Source organism: Arvicanthis niloticus, chromosome 4 (genome assembly GCF_011762505.2).
Source record: "Arvicanthis niloticus isolate mArvNil1 chromosome 4, mArvNil1.pat.X, whole genome shotgun sequence".
NCBI lineage: Eukaryota > Metazoa > Chordata > Mammalia > Rodentia > Muridae > Arvicanthis > Arvicanthis niloticus.
This window is the reverse complement of record NC_047661.1, coordinates 124,165,969-124,187,726: the sequence shown is the minus strand read 5'-3', so window position 1 is coordinate 124,187,726 and position 21,758 is coordinate 124,165,969. Positions and strand designations below refer to the sequence as shown.

The 21,758-nt window shown below is 38.9% G+C and overlaps 2 long non-coding RNA genes across 2 annotated transcripts; one reads left to right on the top strand and one right to left on the bottom strand.

The window, feature by feature from the left end:
* Nucleotides 1-1,000: 1,000 nt before the first annotated feature.
* LOC143442156 (uncharacterized) lies at nt 1,001-11,952 on the bottom strand. The gene is made up of 5 exons (XR_013110170.1): nt 11,882-11,952; nt 7,555-7,825; nt 3,108-3,188; nt 1,703-1,788; nt 1,001-1,123 (listed from the first exon to the last, which is right to left on the bottom strand). It is a non-coding gene; the product is annotated as an uncharacterized LOC143442156 (long non-coding RNA).
* Nucleotides 8,864-19,540, top strand: LOC143442155 (uncharacterized). The gene is made up of 3 exons (XR_013110169.1): nt 8,864-9,028; nt 12,104-12,296; nt 12,593-19,540. It is a non-coding gene; the product is annotated as an uncharacterized LOC143442155 (long non-coding RNA).
* The last annotated feature ends 2,218 nt before the right edge of the window (nt 19,541-21,758 follow it).

Below are 21,758 nucleotides of genomic sequence, written 5' to 3'. Positions count from 1 at the left end.
CTCCCAAGTGCTGGGATTAAAGGCGTGCACCACCACCGCCCAGCCAAAGTTCATTTCCTATTTGAAAACACTAATATAATTAATGGCATATAATTCTAAAGCAATGGAACACCATAAGATGGTGATTTTGTTGACCCAGTAACCATAAGCTTTTCCCTTATATATTGTTATATTCTAAGAGACACATAAAATTAAGAAATCTATAGTTAATGTTTGGAAGCCCAACTTTCTATCTGTGACATCTAAGGTCAAAAATGATGAAATCAATGTTCAGTCTAGCTGATTAATAAGTCACCCAGAAAATAAAAAGCTTTTTTTTAAATAGAAGTTTGATCTGATTTTATCTAGAAATGGTAATAACAAAATAATCAGTCTAGTAGACTTTTAAAATTATGAGAAGGTAGTGATTTTATTTTTGTTGCAAAATTTGAGTAGAGATTTCTGTTGTCTTGTATTATATTTAAAATGCTTAGTTAGACTTTGTTGTATTTTTGTTTTAGAAAGAACATTCTACAAAATACCTTAAACTGTGTTTCATACGGTTATACTTTATGGTACCAAATGATCATTGTGACCAGAATAAAGATATGATTTCACTTGAATAAAGCCTTCTCAATGTGTAGAACTTGTTCTCTTTTTTCTTTCCTTTCATTCCCCTCATTGTTGTCGTTGTCATTGTCTTCTTCTTCTTCTTCTTCTTGTTCTTCTTCTTCTTCTTGTTCTTCTTCTTCTTGTTGTTGTTGTTGTTGTTGTTGTTGTTGTTCTTCTTCTTCTTCTTCTTCTTCTTCTTCTTCTTCTTCTTGTTCTTCTTCTTCTTCTTCTTCTTCCTCCTCCTCCTCCTCTTCCTCCTCCTCCTCCTCTTCCTCTTCCTCCTCCTCCTCTTCTTCTTCTTCCTCCTCCTCCTCATCTTCCTCATCCTCCTCCTCCTCTTCCTCTTCTTCCTCCTCCTCTTCCTCTTCATCCTCTTCCTCCTCCTCTTTCTTCTCCTTTTCTTCCTCTTCCTCCTCCTCCTCTTCTTCCTCCTCCTCTTTCTTCTCCTTTTCTTCCTCCTTCTCTTCCTTCTCCTCCTCCTTCTTCTTCCTCTTCTTCTTCTTCTTCTTCCTCTTCTACTTCTTCTTTGACTCTAAATCAGATAACCATGTAGATCAGGAAATATTAACAGATATATCTTAATCAAGTCTGTTCCAAAAGAAATTTATTTAATTTAAATTTCTAGATATTAGAACTAACCTCCCCTCCCAGAGTTAAATATAGCAAGGACATTATCTACAACTAGACTCCATTAACAGTGATATTAGAGATTGATATGATCAGTATAGCATTGTGCACACATGGATTCCTTCTATTCTTTCATCATGTCTGTGCCTTTCTTGTTTTAATGGGACAGATGAGTTTGATATCCTGCATGTATCTACTCTTTATCCTTAAAGATTTGGTTCACTTCATTCCTGGAGCTGTACAGTGTGGAGTAGATTTCTTTGTCATTGACCTAATCTTATGTGTTGGGGACACAGCTATAGGTATAAAAGACAGAGAATGCTTAGATGTATTTTAATCTGAACATGTATTAAAACTGCATGTGTTTGGTGTTCTTATGCTGAGATGAGGCTGGTCTCACTTTCAAAAGTTATTCAGATGTCAGATCAGCTAACAGAATTCTTCAGTGTCACCAGACCTTCCCGGAAGCTGATCCTATACTTACTCAAGAGTTGCCAAATGAAGCATGTTGATCACATACTCAGGAGATGCCTCCAAGTAGAACCAGCCTGGTAAGCTAAAGCCTCCGGACTCAAAAAGATGTGAAACAATATAATTATTTTAAGACAACTGAGTTTTGATATAATCTGCTAGTCATTAATAGTTAGCTGCATGAATACTGGAGCTATGAATGTTATTAATATTAATTCAATCATGAATATTTACAATAAATCTATATATAAATTATTTATAATTTATAATATATCATATGTAATATATAAATCAATATATTATATATAAATTACACATATTTTATATATATTATATAAACTTATAATAACATATTGATTAAATATGAATGTTAATTTTAAAAAACTGGAATTAAAGAAAAGAGTATTGTTTCTTCACTATTAACTGCATGTTAAAAATAAGAGGGGCAAGTCACCAGTCAAATTCCTGGAGTTGTGTTTCTGATAGTCCCTTACTTCATGATCGTTTACTGTGCTGTTCCTTGCCTCTGTGTGCCAAGGATGCACCATTGTTCAATTCTATATTGTGGTGTTCAGTTAAATCACTTCTGGAGCAGGTTAGAAATACGAAGTTTCCGCTCATATTTCAATCTTTCTTTCCAAATGTTTTCATGCCCCACCCCTTAGAAAATGCTAGTGTGATGTGAAGAATTGCTTTACTTAGCATCCACACAGAAACTTCTGGCTAAGAGACATGCATGTGAATATGGCAATGATTCTTTGGTCCATGGCAGCTTTCATGAGTCCATACTGAAGCTCCAATAGCCACTTCTAGCACAATATCAAGAGGCTTTGTACCAGAGGAAACACTATTATATGGACTCTGAACTCCCCCCAGAAACTATGTGCTATAATGGATATTGCTTTAAGCTTCTGAATTTCTGATATGTTATTAAAGAGAAACAGATAACTCATAGGCTTACATTGGCTCTATAAAGCAAGGATGATATCAAGGATATGGAAGAAGGTTTGATTCCTTGGGCATGGAAGCTGCAGAGACAGTATTTTGTCATTATAGATAAATATCCTAAGTTCAGGGTGATAGTAGGTCCCATAAAGTCAGAGGTCATAGCTCTGGCTGTATGTCCCACAGTAGAACAAAAACACACTAGTTGCTAAATTTTTCCTCATATAAATGTGTACTAGTTTCACTTCTGTTGCTATGATAAAATACTCTGACAAAAGCCAACAGATGCAAAAGAACTTGTTTTAGTCCACAATTCCAAATTACAGGCCATCATTGCAGGGAAGTCAAGGCAGCTGGGCATGTTACATCTATAATCAAGAGCAGATAAAAATAAAAGATACCCTCTTAGCTAGCTTTCTCCACTGTCTCCCAAGAGAAAGGTGCCGACAGTGGGCTGTGTGTTCTTTCCTTACTTGGTGTAACAGAGACAATCTTTCATAGATGTGGCCACTGGCAATCCCCTCAATGATGTCTCCTCCAGATGATTCTAGATTCTGTCAAGTTGATAATGAAAATTAATCATCAAAATATAGCAATTTTGTCTAATGACAACCACTTTGTGCAGGAATTTCTTATTCTGTTCTTAAGTATAAAAGAAGCAAGACTCTAGCCCTCAACAGTTTTGAAGTCATAAAATTATCAAGTGGGTGATCTGAAAATTTGAACTCAATTCTCTTCTATCTTAAAGAATATGTTCTTCTACTCATTGAGCCTCTGATCATTGTTAGTGTTTTCTAAGCCACCATATATTCCTTCCTGTTTATAGCTCTCTTTCTTTCTCAGACAACAGCAATATACTCTTATAATCCAAAAACCTACTGCCAGGTAGGTATTATTTCTACAAATAAATAAATGGAAAGAGCCTTTTTTGAGTGCAAATATTAATGTGGGGAAAGGAATGATTTTAAGAATTCATCTCTTTCCTCAGACTGTCCCCAAAGAATACCTCCCAGCTACATACTTATTTTTATTTCTTCAAATAAAAGACTCTCAAGCTGCTGTTAACAGGTTTATCAGGAGGATACTTCCTTTTCTAAATCATCTACTCCACTCCTCCCTCCCATTAGCCAGAATAATGAAACATGGCCCGTGTGCCCTCTTTTTGAAGATAAATTTGAAAGAAGAAGAAGAAGAAGAAGAAAAAGAAGAAGAAGAAAGCTGAGCTTGTAAATGGATCTGGGACTGCTTAGACGAGATGCTGTAACAGAGTCATGCCCTCTCCTCTCTGCTTCAGGGAGATGTTCCATACTCCAGGAGACTGATAATCAACATTGAATTAGACAATGAGAGTAAGATCGAGACTTCCTGATGGATACAGGTGTGGTTTGTTGGCGTGGGAACTTCTGGAGAGATGTGGAGTTTAATAAACTGGGTCATCTTAAGGGACAGAGATTAAGCATGTCTCCTATCTCATTAAATTTTTCTGAAATCTCTACCTCTATTGGAAGCAGATATTTGGCAGAGAACTACACATGCTTAAGTTAAAAGAGATGTGAGGATAAAGAGATCCCCTGTATTAAGTTTATGAGAGACTGCTTCAGATTCTTCTCAAAGTGCAGATATTACTTCATGATGGAACACATAGACACACATGCATTTCTCATTCTTCTCCCTTTTCCCCTCTGAAATTGGGAAATACTTGGCTCTATTCTCTCAATGTATACAAAGAAGAGACCCTCACAAATTACCAACACCTGGAATTCATTCTCTCTTGGCTATGATCAAATAGGAATCTTTACTCTGAATAGTGAAATAGATCAGGCCTCTCCTGCTGGACTCCAATATTTACTTGGTATTAACCTATTTTCCTTAATTTCAATGTCTAGGAATTAGATACTTAGAATATCAAGACAGTTTTTCCTCTAAAGCAAAAGTGGCCTGTTTTTCATTTGTTTCCTTTCTGTAGTAGATACTGAGTTCCTATAGCCTTGAACTTTAACACTGACAGAGGCTCCTGGAATGATAGCTGAAGCCAATGATAGTCAATGGTCTGAGAATGCACTGGAGCAATATTCCTGTGGCTAGCCTTCCTCATAATCATTATAAATCTCTTGTTTATGGTTTAACATAATGTTCAATGTCATTAAAACTTTCTTAGCTGTTAACAAATGAAACTTGCCACCTTACTTTTGATTCTGGTCCAAAACTCACCAAAATAATTTTTTATGAGTCAGTATTTACTTAGGTTTGCTGAAAAAAATTAACACCACTGAAAGTAATCAAAACATATAATTGACTCAAAAGTCAAGCATCCTGATATCTCAAGGTAACATACTTGGGGAAATTCATGGGGAAATGAAATCTCACCCCATGTGAGAAAATGAAAATTAGTTCACGGACTTGGGACAGTTAGGGAGTATGGCAGATATGACTGCTGAGGTCACTTGGCATGACATACAAATAAAAATGATGACAGCAGCAGCTTAGGGTGGGGATGATAACGCTGCTGTAATGTTACTATTAATAACTCATACACAAGTTAATCTCTCATCACTAAACTTTCCTGTAAATTTTCCATGACATTTTGCCTGCTTCTCAACATCCCTAAAATGATAACTGCTCATTTTCAGAAGCAGCTAGGCCAATAAGGTCTGACAAAGATATAGAACCCAGAAGTGCATATTTCCAACAAGGTTTAAGCCTTAACTGCAAACCTACAAGTGCCCTCCACTTTCATCATCCAAACCGGGTAAATGCTCTTCTCTTTGTGGGAACTGTCATGATATGATTAAAAATCAGTATTATCTATGGTACTACTATAAAGACAAAGTTTATCTTTTTCTATTGTGCATTAATATAAATTCAAACTCTTTGCTTATGCCATGGTATTCTCAGGCCCCATGTCTGAATCTACTCCAATGACTATAAGCTACTATGTGTGTTAGTCATCCTGTAATCCAATGAAGAGAGGGTCTTTAGCATGCGAACATATTAATCAACTTTGTCATTCTGAAGCAGTTATACAACTTCGTTGTAGAAATCAGTGTAAACCGTTTTAAAGCAAAGAACAAAACCAGCAAACATATAGGAAGGAGCCAGGATATAACTTATTAGTAAAATACTTGTTTAGCATGTAAAAAGCCCTGGGTCTCCTGCTACTACCCTAGAATTGGGATGCAGAACCCCAGCAGGCAGGAAGTTGAGATCCGGTTGTCAGAAGTTTAATGCTATCCATGGTTATGTAGACGTTAGAAACTAGCCTGGGATACAGAGGTTCTGTCTCAGTACAAAACAATACTACAAAAGGAAACTGGCTAAGTGATTGTTCTGTATCTGAAAGGTCTATGAACAATATAACTTACATAAAAGGATATATTACATTAGGGGCTTGCTTACAGTTTCAGAGGACTAGTCTGCTATCATCATGGTAGGAACATGGCAGCAGGTATGAGAGAGACAGAGAGAGAGAGAGAGAGAGAGAGAGAGAGAGAGAGAGAGAGAGAGAGAGAGAGGTGTGCCTTTTGAAATCCCAAACTCTACCCCCAGTAACACACTTTTTACAATAATAAATCCACACCTATTCCAAAGAGAACAGACCTCTTAATCCTTATAATTCTTTCAAACAGTTCTAACCACTGTGCCTAAGCATTCGAATATAGGAGCCTAAGGGGCCATTATTATTCAAGCCACCACACAAATAAAAACTGTCTAGGAGAAACTGGGAACTGTCTTATTCCTGCTGTAAGACTTTATGACCCAAATCTCTGCAACTTTAGTCAAGTTGAACATATTATGTACACATAAGTTTGGTCACTAAGAAATAGTATGTAGGTATATGACAGACATATATAGGCAATAGTTATATGGTATTTCTCATAGTCCAGGTACTATACTAAGTACTCTACCATCACTAAATAACCTGCTGAGGGTAAAGGAAAGAATACATATGAGCGTTATAAATGGACACTGAGAGATAGAGTGGTCAAACCTCCCCCAGATCATATTGACCATCAATAGAGAACACAACTGTATCCTCGAGTCTGTATACAGACTCACTATGTTTTGCTTGGGAACAAAGCAGCCACTGAACATTTCAGTCTGCTTTTCTGCTTCCCAGTTTCTTGGTTAGAAGATGGCTGACAGTCATTTCCTGTCGTCACTCAGAAAGCTCAGAAGAAACATTTTCTTCATTATAATACACTTTCCAAAAGTCTCTTTATTTAAATCTCTTTATTTCACTGTTGTTTTAGGAAATTATTCTGGGGTTCAGTCAGAGAAAATTTAGAAAAGATTTTAAGAGGCGTGTGTGTGTGTGTGTGTGTGTGTGTATGTGTGTGTATGTGTGTGTATATCAGAATTTACTAAGTACTATGTAAAATAATAAACAACAGACAAATCACAAAGAAGTTGAGAGCCCAGTATTATTCAGTCCCAGAGGCTGAAGGCCTCAACAATAAGAGCAGTTCCACAGTAGCGTCTCTCACTGGAGCCGCACAACTAGTTCTTACTTACTCCACCAGGCTGCTACCTCAGTAGTCCCAACCTTACACCAGAAGCAATAAAACTCCCTGCTTTTAATTCCTGCCCTGACTTCCTTTAGTAATAACCATAGAGTTGTAAGAGGAAATAAACATTTTCTTCCCCAAGTCGCTTTAGGGAATGACATTTTATCACAGGAATAGAAACCCTAAACCAGACACCTGAAGGAGTTTGGCTCTAGATTGAGGCTAAACAGATTTGATTGTATTTTCAGTGTGTCCTCGTTGTTTGGAAGGTGAGCAAAGGTTCATTAAGCATTAGATTCATTTGCTTGGCTATGGGTGTGTTTATGATTCTCCAGCGGGAGAGTTCATTGTTTAGTGAGCATGTTCTTTGTGTCCCTAAATCAATGTGCCTCTCTGGCAGAAGCCAATGATTTACCTGCTGTCCTTAATGCACTAAAGGTCAGTAAGCATCGCATGAAGTCGTCTCCCAGAGAGAAAATACTTCCTCCACAAAGTCACATGAGGAGCAGAACTTGTAAGAACTTCCTTCCATTTCATACAGTATCTGGCATCCTCTGCAGATCCATAGGAGGCCTTATTTACAGGAAGGATGTGGCTGGTGCTGTATTTCCAAGTGACTCATGGACTCCATCTAGCTTTAGACGCAGATAGCTTGTAAGGCTGGAAACACAGGTTTCAAAACCAATCTAGAACACAGAAGAAGAGAATTTCTATTCTCTATTTCTATAAATATTTAAGAAACATTGTATTTTAGTTGAATAGATATTTTAGAAATATTGCCCCTCTGGTCTGGTCTCTTACAGGTAAGAGATTTTGTACTGCATAAGCTTGCTTCACTTTTTCATAATGTTGTGGTGGCTGGAGTCTCAATAGTATGGATAACACACTAATTTCCATTGCATTTATACACAGAATCTGTGTGTCTCTCAAGCTGGTTCTTTGAATCACAGCTACAATAAAACACTTTGAGGACAGTTTTCCTCAGTGAATTTACTCTCTGGTCACTGATCACTACTGAGCTTTAAAACTTCATACTTGAATTTCTTGCCTCTCTTTAACTTGAAGAATTTGATTATTATGTTTGATTTTCAAGGAGAGATTTTCATTCCTACTCAGTACCCCAGAGCACCAGAGAACAGATTCCGGGAGATGGTGAATAGGATTCTGTTCATCATTATGTTGGCATTTAGAAGTCAGAGCCTTGTGTCTTTCCTTTAATACTGTGCATGCAAATTCTACCATTTCCTGCCACGGGGAAGACAGCTGAAATGATTTCTTCGCATTTAACCTGGCTTCTTGGGGTTCCCAGGTCCAAAGCTCAGCCTAATAAGGCAGTAATTAACTTTACATCAGCCTCCTTCCTGCACTCCAAAAGGCAGTCAGCAGGTTCTATTGATTTTTTTTCTGTGCCACGTTTGGAGGGCTTTATTCTTTATAAAACTTTTTTTTTGATTCATAAAGGTGCCAGAATTTTCTTTCTCTTCTATCAGACCTTATTTTTTCCCAAATGATGTTCAGAAGAGTGCTAATCATAACTGGCCACAGTTTCTGAGGACTTGCCAACATTTTTTAGGAGGAATGTGATCGTCTAGGCTAGAATCACTTCCACGTGTCTGAGGCTGAAACTGAAGGGAATATGTGCCAACCCCCATGCCTTATCTTAATATCCAGTGAGCCTGGGAGGCTGGAGACAAATTTGCTTTAGATGCAGGCACTATGATACATCAGAGCAATTTCTCAGCCCCTTCATCACACTCACTCAGAGTCATCATATGGAGAGCCAGGCCAGCTGTTTGAGGCTCCACACAGAACAGATTTTGAAGAAGCTCGATCTTTGACATCAGGATATCCCAAGAGCAACTGGGGACTTGTAGGCAGTTCATTGACAGGTAATACTGTTAATCCTAGAACCATATTATTAATTTTTTAAAGTTCAATTTTCTGGGTTCTAGTCTGATGTTGAAGGAAAAAGATGGAAATGTTATTTATTTGTTTAATCTATCAGATATACCCCCATATGCTCTCAGCACCTAGCTCCCATTACAGGAGAACACTTGTCTTCCTTGTGTGTTCTGACAGCAGGGAATATAGTCATCATTCAATGCTCCCTTTTCAGGATGTACATGAAAAAGACTAAACAACAATGAAAATATAATGACATACTCTGCAAAAAAAAAATGTTGTCTGAAACACAACAAATTTTGTCAGGGTCTTATCCCACACCTCTATTAATAATAAGAAGAATTGTGATTTTTGTCAGATCACTCATAATCTTTCATCTTAATTCTTCAAAAAAGAACTGAGTGTGTCAAAGTTGGCACATGGTAGCTTTACCAAAACAATTCCATTTAAATTTTTTCACCATTGATTGCCATGCTGATATCACAGGCTCTTTAGGATTTACTGACTTGCAAAATGCCTCTTTAGCCCTGCATGAGGCTGTTTAAACACATAAACAACAACAGCAACAAAACTCTAAAAAATAAAAACAAAACAAAAAACTAATTTTTCAAAATCGATCATAAACTCATTTGGGAGTTAATGTCTGATGTGAATTAGCACCTTTGCATGGTTCCTCCTTTGCCATATGGATTGTGTGCATGCTTTTCATGTGATAGGTGGGATCAGAACTGCTGTTGCAAGAAATACCCTTCGGGACTAAAGAAACACAAGGAAGAAAGATAGTTGTGCTAAAATAAAATTACTGCCAAGGTGATAGTTTCTGGGAAGTGGGTATGGCTGGAATTCCCCTAGGAGGAGGCATTAGTGTTGGTCCTGGTACTGATGACTGCTGTTAAATACTTTTCTTCCCTTTGTCAAACATCACAAAGAAGGTCTTTCTTTGCCAGAAAATATACAAGTTTAAATATATATATATATATATATATATATATATAATATATATATATATACATATATATACACATATATATACACACACATATGTATTTGTATATATACACATACATACATATATGTAGATACATATATATCTACATATATATGTATGTAGATATATATATAAACTATATAATATATTTGTATATGGAATGCAATATGAGGCAAAGCAGAACAAAAATTACAGCTAGAGAACAGGGTTACTTAGAGAGTGAAGTGTAGAGGTTGAGATTAGAATGGAAAATGGGCTATACCTAGTTACTCTTCTATTGGTGTGATAAAATGCTTGGACAAAAAGCAAGATGGGAAGAAAAGTTTTATTTGGGCTTCTAGCTCCAAAGTGGTATATACTGGCATGTACAACAAGGGCTGGCAGCATGAGCTTGATATGAACTTGAATTCAGGAAGCAGAGCAATCACACATGATCCACATACTGGAAGCAGGGTGAGAGAGGACAGGAAGTGAGACCAGACTCTAAAACCTCACCTGGCCCCAGCCCCCAGTAACATCCATCAACAAGGCTCCACCTACTAAAGGTTCATAATTTTCAAAAACAGCGGTACTAGCTGGAGACCAAATCTCCAAACACTCATTGAAGCCATGAAGAACATTTCATATTTAAACTACAATGGGGGCTAAATGAATGAAAAAAAAAAAACACTTTCATAAGCTGGAAACATAAAAGCATAGGCAAAGTTTTAACTTTGTCTCATTTGCATGGTTGGTTCTGTATGTCTTCTATAAGGTGCCGTTTATTTGGAGTTAACTCTGGTTTAGCCATGGAACTGCACACTACTAAGTTTACAAGATGTTTATATTTATATCAAAGATGATTTGGTTTTCTTTTTAGTTGACAATTCTATCATACAAAGCAAGCACTCAGTCATACTGTATTACCATATTCTTTATGGCATTCTTTCGAAGAAATTGTATACCTAAACCAAATTTTCCTCCTTCCTTCCTTCCTTCCTTCCTTCCTTCCTTCCTTCCTTCCTTCCTTCCTTCCTTCTTCCTTCCCTCCCTTCCTTTCTCCATCCCTTCCTCCCTCCTTTTCTTCCGTCCTCCCTCCAACCTTCTCACCCACTCTCCCTTCTTCCCCGTTCCATCTTGCCTGCCTTCCTTCCCTTCTCCCTTCTACCATCTCTCCCTAGCTCACTTCCTCCTTCTCTCTTTCCCTCCCTTCTTCACTTCCTTCATTTCTCCCTTCTTCTCTCTCTCCCTAGCTCCCTCACTCTCATTGTTCCTCCATCCCTCTGTCCTTCCCTCCTTATTACATCTCACCTTTCTTACTTTCTTCCCCTGCTTGGTCTTCACCTTTCTTTCTCTCTTTTTAAGAATTGATTTATTTTTTTTGAAAATTTCATACATTCATATGATATATTATGGTCACATTTACCCTCCTATTTTCCCTCACCCTTTAACCTCCCTCCTTCCAAATCCCCATCCCACTTTCATGTCTCTGCTCTGTTTTGGTTTGCTTTGGGACTTACTTGATTTCACGAGGCTCATTATTGTGGGTATGTCTGTGTAGCTATTCACTGGAGCAGAAGTAACTTTCCAGTCACTACATCACTAAGGACAATGGCTCCTCTCTGCCAGAAGTCATCAACTGTCACTAGCTTCCCAGACCCATGAGCCCTCTCCATCTATGACTGATGACAAATAATAATTATGAAATTATATTGGAAACCTATGATCCTTGTACATTCCCCACCAGGCAAATCTTTAGTGGAAACCAGCAGGTAGTCAGACCACTCGTGTGCAGGCTCAAAACACAACACTGTATCAATCAAATCCTTTTGAAATCAGATACATGCACTATGGACTAGTAAGTTCAACTCACAATAAGGTGATATCATCAAAGGCACACAGTGACTCAGCACCATCTTGGAGAGGCCTTTAGCCAGGCTCTGCCATGGAGGCTTGCTTATCTAGGACTTTGAAATTTGAATTGGATGCCATCCAAATGGGACAAAGGTGATCAAATGTTACCAAGAAGTTTTCCAGATCTGAGAGCTAGTTTTATATTGGTTTTTGTGTCTGTTTGTTTTGTTTTTCTCTTTAGAGCTACCATGCCTATCTGCTGATTAACCCAGGATGAGTTTCAGAAGTGACTCTCATTCAGTCCCTTTCTGCAGTCCAAGCATGTGCTTGTTTCAAAGGACATGCATCGAGGAACAGAACAACAAAGCTGTCAGTTACCTCCAAGGGATAGAGTTGAGAAGACCACATGCTTAAATCAGAGCTCATTAAGACAGGTAATATTTTTCCAGAAAAAAAATAATGATTTTAAAGGTTTTATACCTTGAGGGGAAGTGGTTCTTGGGTAACAGTGGTGTAGATGAATAGGAAAATGGTTGGAGAAATTTCTGAAAAAACAGTTTCTTTAGGGTAAAAAAACATTATTCATGTTTTCTCTAGTTTTGATTTTTTGGTTTAATGGTTCATGTATAATGTGAGAAATGTCAAAGTCAATGATATTTGTCTTCAAATTATTTGTACAGAGGTTATTTAATTTTTATTAGTATTTAACTTCTTTTTTGTTTGTGTTTAGGTTTGAGGATTAAACCCAGGTCTTACACAGCCTAGGCCAATGTTCTCCTACCTGACCACATCCTGGGCTTACGTTTTATTTAGTATTGTTTACTGCCTGGCTTATATAGGCTTTAAAGCATGGGACACAAAAACAAGGAAACAGAATTCCTTGAACACTTAGAATCATAACAGTGAAACAGAACCTGTGGATAGTGATTGTGGATCCCAAGAGAATGAGCAGATGAATATTTCTTATCAGAGCCCAAGTGAGCAAAGTGTCAAAGCTCATGTGGATAAAATAAAAGCCAAGTTCAAGACACTGAGGAAGCTGCAGACGTGGAGGAAGCTGTTGAAAGGATGGTCCTGAAACTCGGGAGATCCCATTCTCTGCTGGGACAGCTTTTGTAGAGTCTAAGGATGAATACAAACAGGATAAACTGGGAGTCTCAGAAGGCAACTTTAAAGATAATAGAGCTAGTCAGGATAGGCACAGATTCCCTCAGAGCCTTCCACTCACTGCACCTTTTACCTTTGTGAAGTCAGCCTTCTACTTGGCCTGGATGCCTAATCCACAACTCAAAGGAAAAACTATTTGAAGCCAAAGTCGTGATTATTTGATTCATGCAAAGCAGCTCATGCAAAGTATTTCCCACCAGAGTCAATTGAGACTTGAACTTTCCATTTGCAGACTAAAAAGACCTCAAGGTCATGCTTGACTCCTTCCTATAAATTCAGTTTTTTTGTACAATATTCTATATCAAAATATCCCTTAGGTTTCTTACTGCCCAGTATTTCTAGTATCTAATCTAATTTTTAACACTTTAGCTCCTTCTGACATGGCTATATCACCCCACACACACACACACACACACACACCTCAGCAGTATAAGAACTTTCTAAATAATACCCTTGTGTCTTCAAGACAAAATAGACATTTTTATTCATTAACTAGAAAATTGGATCAAGTTATAATTCCCACTTCCCAAAAGCTCAAATTTAATTCCAAGCAAACCTCCACTCCTTTATGATGGCTTACAAACTCATTAACTTCCCTTCACCCCATCATCTCATTTCATTTTGTGTTTGTGTGTGGGATTATATACATGTTCCTGCGGGGATGTGCACATTAGTGTGCATACCGGTTTGCTTGAATATATGTGTAATTGGGTGTAGAGGTCAGAGGTTATCTCAGGTGTCTTCCTATCACCCCACCACACTTATTTTTTTAAAGAGAGACTCTCACTGAGCTCAGAGCCCATCCATCTGAATAAACTAGCAAACCAGTGAGCTTCATTGACATGCCCCCACCTGCCTCAGTACCAAGGTGACAGATGTGACACCTACTCATCTAGTTTTGTATGTGGATGCCGACAGTCCAAAGAGCCTGCATGGTAGACTTCTTATGGACTAAGCTGTCTCCCCTTATCCTTGGCCATACCTATCCCTGCTACTCTTCCAGGAGGCAGAGGCTTTGTTTTGTATCATTTTACTTATGTTTGTTGTTGAGAATAATTCATGGGTTAGAGATCGAACAGGAGATGATGACCCAAGAACTGAAGTCTCCAGAGAGTGGGGACAGCTCACTGAGAGTTGCGCTGATTGACAAGAGCAGCAATGAGTGACCATGCTTGATAGCATATATCTCAGGACCAATCATGAACAATGAACACTGATGCTGAAGGAGTCTATTGAGGTTTTGCACGTGGATATGCACCAGTGACAAAGAAAAGGAACCAAGGTTGAGCAGAAGAATGAGCGACAAGAGACACAATGTAAAAAGGTTGTAGTGAGTTCTTCATCAGGGACTGATGGCCTCCACTGTGCTGTCTCACTGAGGAAAGGATGCTATACCTTAATACCAGCTCATCCTTTCTATGACTAGTGGCGTATTTTCTTCTCCTCTTGCATCACACAACACACACACACACACACACACACACACACACACACACACACACCCCTTCTAATTCACACCCCCTCCCCTAGGTCTTAGAATGCAGGACCTTTTACTTCCTGGAGCCTCTTTATTACCTAATCCGCACTAATGCTCCCAATCAATTGTTTTACTAATAGCAATTCTTTTGCTACCCCAGGGGAAAACTTAAGAAAATTACCTTGTAAATCTTCAATTTCCTTCACTTAATGGTGCCTACATTTTTAGGCATTCCATAAAACAATTTTAAATTCCTTGCAGCATAACAGCTGTATGGTAAACCTGAAAGAGTGTTTGTTCCCACCTCTTCTGTGTTATACCTAATAAGCAGTAGGTGACATTATGGTGACCATTAATTAAGGAACAAATAGAAATAATAAAGCAGAGTGATGGGTAAAGGGGAGGTGGCTAGAAGCAGCAGAGCCTAGAGGAAGTGGCCTCTGTAAAGCAGTTCTCTGTTAAGTAGGAAGGAGACAGTGAGAGCAGCAAGTGCATGGTTTCTGACACCTTTTATTGTTTACTAAACTACGATGGTGATGCTTTCTATTGTTGGGAGACATTTTAGTTTTTGTTTTTACTCTTAAAATACTTACAGCTAATAAAGTAAACTGGCAGCCGACAAACAGGGATTCAGACACAAGTAATGTGCAGAGGTAAAGTGCTAGAGACATTGAGAGAATCACAGAGTGCTAGAGAGTTGGAGCACTCACAGATACACACATGGACATACACGGAGCTATGCAGACACAGACAAACAGACAGACAGACCGACATACACACACACATACACACGGAGACACACACATGGACACAGACACATGGACACACACACACTGAGAGCTGATACCAGGAGTTATAGTATGATGGGAGGAAGAAGACTGAATAAGTTTGGTTTTATTGTAAAATCTGCCTGCGGGGTTGGAGAGATGGCTCCATTGATAAGAGTACTGGCTGCTCTTGCAGAAGAACCAAGTTCAGTGTTCAGCTCTCATGTGGCAGCTCACAAACAGTAACTTCAGTTCTATAGGCTTTAATGCCCCCTTTTGCACTGTGACTCTCTCTCTCTCTCTCTCTCTCTCTCTCTCTCTCTCTCTCTCTCTCGTCCCCCCATGTGTGTGTCTCTCTCTGTGTGTGTCTCTCTGTGTGTGTGTGTTTCTGTGTGTGTTATGTGTTGAGAAAATACCACATATTAGCCTAGGCAGGCCTTGAACTTGTCCTGTCTCTCCTCTGGAGTATGAGTTTGGATCACTAAGACCATCTCTGAAGCCTTCTTCCCATGGAGAACTGGATGTATCAGACAAAGCAGGCCGGTGTCACCTGCTGTCCAGTAGGATGACACGTTCTTTTAAAACAGGACACATTTTCTGGGGGAATTCTCTCATCTACAGCCCTTCTGAATAGTTACCACAGACTATGCCACCAAGAGGTATACCTGAGGGAGGTCAATTCTGATTGTATGGCCCTGACAGATACAATGTAGGTGTGGGGAACACCTTATGAAGAGGCTGCTCTACTGAACAATTTGGAGTTTTGTCTTAATGCTAGCTTCCTGGTCACCTGGCCCAGGTGGAACTCCATGTAAGGTCACCATACTCCACAAGTCTTCTCTCTTCCTGCCAACCAACAGGTAAGTGCAGCTCAGTTCCAGGATGGAGCCTGCAAGGCTGTGTTAGCAGCCTGCATGCTCTAAAGCTCTGAGGTTCTCTCTCGGCAGCAGCTCAGGCGGACTAACGTGAGAAATCCATTATAATAACACGCTTTCTGAGGAAAGGGGATTACAGGTAATTTTCTTTTATTCCCTAGTAACAAGGTTTTAATACAGTGCTGAGACAGTAGTTGAAAATCAAATACCTCATTGAATTAAAGTGAAAAGCGGATGGATCAGCTCATTCCTTTCTCAAGGCTTTGGGAATGTAGAAGTTGGAGATTCTTCTAGTGAGTGGCTTTTTCAACATCAGATTTTCTTCCATATTTAGACTGCACATTTCCCCCGAAGGCCTGATTCAATATGGAGAGTTGCAAATTCCATGAGATTCATGTTAATAGGCTTTTGATAAAGGAATACTTGAACATGACCAGGTACCCACTGAGAAGCCGATCCCACTAGCACCCCTGTTTGTGTGGAATGTGCCTTCACAATCACAACTCTATCATGTCTATTAGCAAAGTTCTCATCCTGAGAAGCAGCAAAAGACAGAAAACCTGAAGCAAAGGTAATTCTGTGAACCTTTAGGGTCTAGAGAGCTGGTTCAGCCAAGGAGATGTGGAGTCCAGTTCTCAGCAACCATGTCGGCCTACTCATATAGTCTTAAAATTCTGGATGCAGGGGAGTCAACATTCTCTTCTGGCTTCAGAAGACATGCACACACACACCCACACATGCATGCAAGTACACACACATGCATACACATATGCATACACACACTCACACACATACTCACTCTCTGTCTCTCTCTCTGTCTCTCTCTCTTTCTCTCTCTCTCTGTCACACACACACACACACACACACACACACACACACACACACCATACCCTTGCATTCATACATATACACTTAAATAAAATAAAATCTATAGAACCATAGGGAAAGTTTACCTTTCCTTTGTGGTTTTGTCAACTAACTGATAAGTGTTGTTGCTATTGACACCTGTCATGTAACCACCTATGGCCCTGTGTGTATGGCTTATATAGAGGCTTGCTGCTGGGTGGTAATGTATGCTTGAACTACTGATTCCCACAATCGCAAACCTAACTTTCCTTATATTCAAATGTGCAACACCTGCGGGTGGTCGTTGGGTATAGACTGCATGATGCAGTAGAAAGAATACCATCCCATGAGACATGTCTAAGTTTCACATCCAAAGAAAATAGCCTAGCCTTGGGATACCTCAAGATGTTCATATTGAAAATTAGAGAACCTAGCCAGGCGAGATGCTTCCGTAGGTGAAGGCATTGGCCATGTAAGCTTGAAGACTTCATTTCAATCACTGAAAGACATGTAAAGTCATAAGGAGCAAACTGAATGCACAAAGGTGTCCTCTGACCTCCACAGAGTCACACAGGCACCTGGCAACTTTTACTAACATACATACATATATGTATACATACATATATACATACATATGTATGTATGTATGTATTGTATAGTATGTGTATATGTATATACACATACTATACAATAATACTGCTGATAGTAATAATAATAATGATAGTAAAATGATAAATAAAATGGAGAAACTTGTTCACAGTTTAGATAAGACTGATGCTCAGATAAGCACGAAAATTCTTTCACATGCACATACCATACACATTTTGTATACACACATATCATACAATAATAATAAACATAAAATGGTTAAATAAATGGAGAATCTAGTGTCACTCACCTGCAGAGGACACAGTTCATGCTTGAAATTGTACAGGTAAAAATTGAAATCCCAATGGAAACAATGTGGTAGGTGATACTAGGATATGAGTTCGGGTGCAGAGTGTGTGCGACGGAGACATGTCTTTACGAAAACGAACCAATGTAAAGGCTTCTGGATGCTGAAGCTCTCACACTTATTCTCCAGGGATATGTGAAGAGAAAGGGTGATCGCAAATGTATGGGCCAACTGCCTTTCCTTTTTCTGGTGAGCTCTAGAGTAATAAAAGAGCCAATCAAAACTGACTGAAAGAGACTACAGCCACATGGTGACATAGAAGAAGGAAAGGTCCTCAGCTGGACAAGGACAGTGGAGACTTCCTCATGACATCCCTGGATCTCTGGGACTCTTCATTATTAGATACTGTAACTCCTGGGCTGGACATTAGGGTGATACTGATAGAAATGTTGATGTTTTAGTTGCAAAAATCATAAACAACATAATTGTGAAATAGATTGATGAGCTTATCTTCTCAAAAAATGGACAGTTTCCTAAGATTGTCTTTGGTCAATACTAATTTATGCAAAAGGAAAATTAATATGTATACAGGGAGGCACAGAGCTGAGGAAACGTCAAGTGGACACAGTGTAACATTGCCCAGGCTTTGGCACTTTCACCTCTCATCCTTGGGTTATTGTAAGGCAGATCTACTGAAGAGAATGAGCAGATAATATAACCTCACCAACATCCTGAGGCCTCACAGCTGAAGCGCTTCACATCCTAAGACAAGGCACTAGTTTACAGGTCGTTCTAGATCACATAGAATGAGGTAAAGGGATCACTTCCCTCCCTCAAATTTTAAAAGAACTGGGAGGTTGCAGAGTCAGAGGTCACTTACAACGGCACCTGCTGTGCAAACAGCTGAGCTACAGTGAAATTAAAATATTATATGGAACCAGCAGTTTGAAAGCTATGCAATACGCAACCCTCAATAATCAATACTCAACGCCTATTATTCCCAGTCCATGTCTCTAAAATATTCTTCATTATTATTTATTAGGTATTTTATTTTTTGTATATGTGTGCATGTGTACATGTTGACATGTGCACACATGTGGTATAAAATGTGTGTGTGTGCACATGCCTATGTGATTATGTGTTTATTCATGCCCAGAGGTGACAAAGAACCTTCCTTTATCAAAACCTTGAGCTAGGTTGAATAATAGCAAGCCCCATCAGTCTCCTGTCTCCACCAACACCTACTTTAGTGTTGAGGTTTTATGTGAGTCCAACCACACCCTTCCCTTCAAGTGGTCTCTGAGGATGGAACTCAGTTTCTCATATGCAAGTGCTCATACCATTGAGCTATCTCTCCAACCCATGAATCTTCTTTGTGGTTGTTGACACAATGACACTCTAGTAGAATATTAATTATTCGCTCATTTTGCAAACATATGTTGAGTATCCATTTCTGCATATGATATCAGAGAAACAATGAGACCAAGACAAGTTCCTTCCTGTGTGTGTCAGTTCCTGTGTGTGTGACAGATGACCTGTGATCCTTCAGCTTCTGGCCACTGAGTTTGCTCTTCATGGTTCATTGCTGTGATGGCAACAGACCCTTACCCTTTTGGAACTGTAACACCTAAATAAACTCTTCATTCTTCCAGTTGCTTTAGACATGGTATTCTTTCTTAACATAAGACAAGTAACTGAAAAAAAGAAGTTGGGATCTTGCTATGACAGACCTGACTGTGCTCTAGGACAGGGTAAGGTTTTGTAACTTTAGACTAGACAAATGGTTGAACACAGTAAGAAGAGCTTAGTGGAGCATCCTAGGAGGAGCTTAGAAGGCAGTAGCGATGACAGCATTGCAGACTGGGTAACTTTGGCTTATAAATGTTTCGAATGGAATAATGGAGGAGTTCCACATAGGATAAAAATATATGGAAACCAGTTTAAAATTTTGGATAATGGCATGGAGGAGAATACAGGCCTCCATGAAAGCACATGGAAGTTGCTTTTCTTCTTGTGTGTTCTACTGACAATACTCCTGCTGTCCTGGGGACTTTATGAACTTCTCTCTGTGTCCACCTTTTAGACTCTACTTGATAATCAAGACTTGTTATTTTGCCATGTAGAAATTGGTTGGTTGCTTCATTGACTATCAACCTATAGTATCCATTCAGAGAGTTGTAAGCAACAGCACTGTGATGTTGCAAAGCCTCTGCAAGGCTGAAAGATCACTGATGCTGCAAAGCCACTTACTCATTTGTGTTCAGGGGAAAAGAGATATTGTGAAACCTGAGCGATGTTTATAAAGAACCCACTGGAAGAAGCATGGAGCATCAGGAATCCCATGGCACCCTTCAGGAGTGCAGGTGCTTTGTGTGCTGTAATCCATACCAAAATATACACGTCTCCCTCACCTTCTGATGGTTGTCTCCCTCTAGAAGATTTCTTGCAGACTATATAATTCAGAGTTCATTCAGTGTATAAAAATCACACCAACATTTCAAACGTGGAATGCATAATATCAAACAGTATTAAATTGGTAAAAGAGAATTCACTACTAAAGAGGGTAAAGGGGTGTCTTAAAAATACAGGGAGAGTGGAGTCACCGAATGTCACTATCTCTAGAGCTGAGAGAGCAAACAGAAGGAAAGAACAAACTTGGAAGTGAGATTCTCTGGGACAAAGCGTCTATTCAGACTCTAAAAGGGATTCACTTGATTATCACAGTGAACCATCCCTGGCATGAAGGAAAAATTCAGTAGTCATCCAGCCCATTGATGGCTGTGACATCTATGAAGAAGCCATTGGCTGTCACATGCAAGTGATGTTTGCTGTTACACGCCGCACTTGGTGAGGGTCATGGGAGACAATGGCCAGGATAATGGTGAGACTCGTTGGGTAACTACCTTGACATGTGTCTCCTGAACCCTTTACTACAGCCATGCTGCTGACAAAGAGGATGTAGTTCTAGTGTGACAAAGCATTTAGGGCAGAGTAGAAGCTGAATGACAAACTTTTCGTTCACTTAGATTTCAATCAGCCCCCATAATTATGGTTATCTTGAGAAGATCAGTCCTCATTTTTTTTACACTTGTAAATAAAAAATGACTTGCTCTAGTTATCTATCCAATAATGCGATGTTGTAACATGAAACTACATGTGACAATACACAATAATGTATTTGCTACTTTATAATAGTCTGAATACTCAAATATAGGGTTTTTATATTGAGGAATCATTTGATAGCTCAATTATTTATTTATTTGTAACCTACTTCCTGCAAATCATTTTATAAAGATATCAAAATTAAAATATGAAAGTTATTTCCCATTTAGTGCCCAAGGTAAATCTGCATTAAAGATAACAAATGGAACACAGACACTGATGTGTTGTTAGTTAGTTTACACACATCATTTGGCTGCCTCTCAGGAGGAATGTAACTGATGACTGTCCCAAACTATGAAAGCATTTTAGAGTCTACCAGGAGATCTCGGTGAGGAGGTCTGTTTAAGCATTAGTATCTGAATTATGGGATCTTAAAACAAGGAATTTTCTTCAGAGGCTGTATTTGGAGGATGCAATGAAGAGGCACAGCCTAGGAAACATGGGCAAAGAATTCCAGCAAAAGGGAGGACATTTTTATCACATCGAAACGCAGTTTGCTTCAATATCTTTCACTTAATTAAGTTCCCCTGTCTTCTCCTTCCCACTTTACACCATGACTACACATTAACACTGATTAATATTTGCACAGTAAAGTTCAGATGCAACTCATTGCTCAGAGCGTACAAACTACTGTACACTGAGTTGGAAAGCAATGGCTTTCTGGTTTTCAAATATACTGGGTGGTCTCGCCCTCTTCAGTCTGTTAT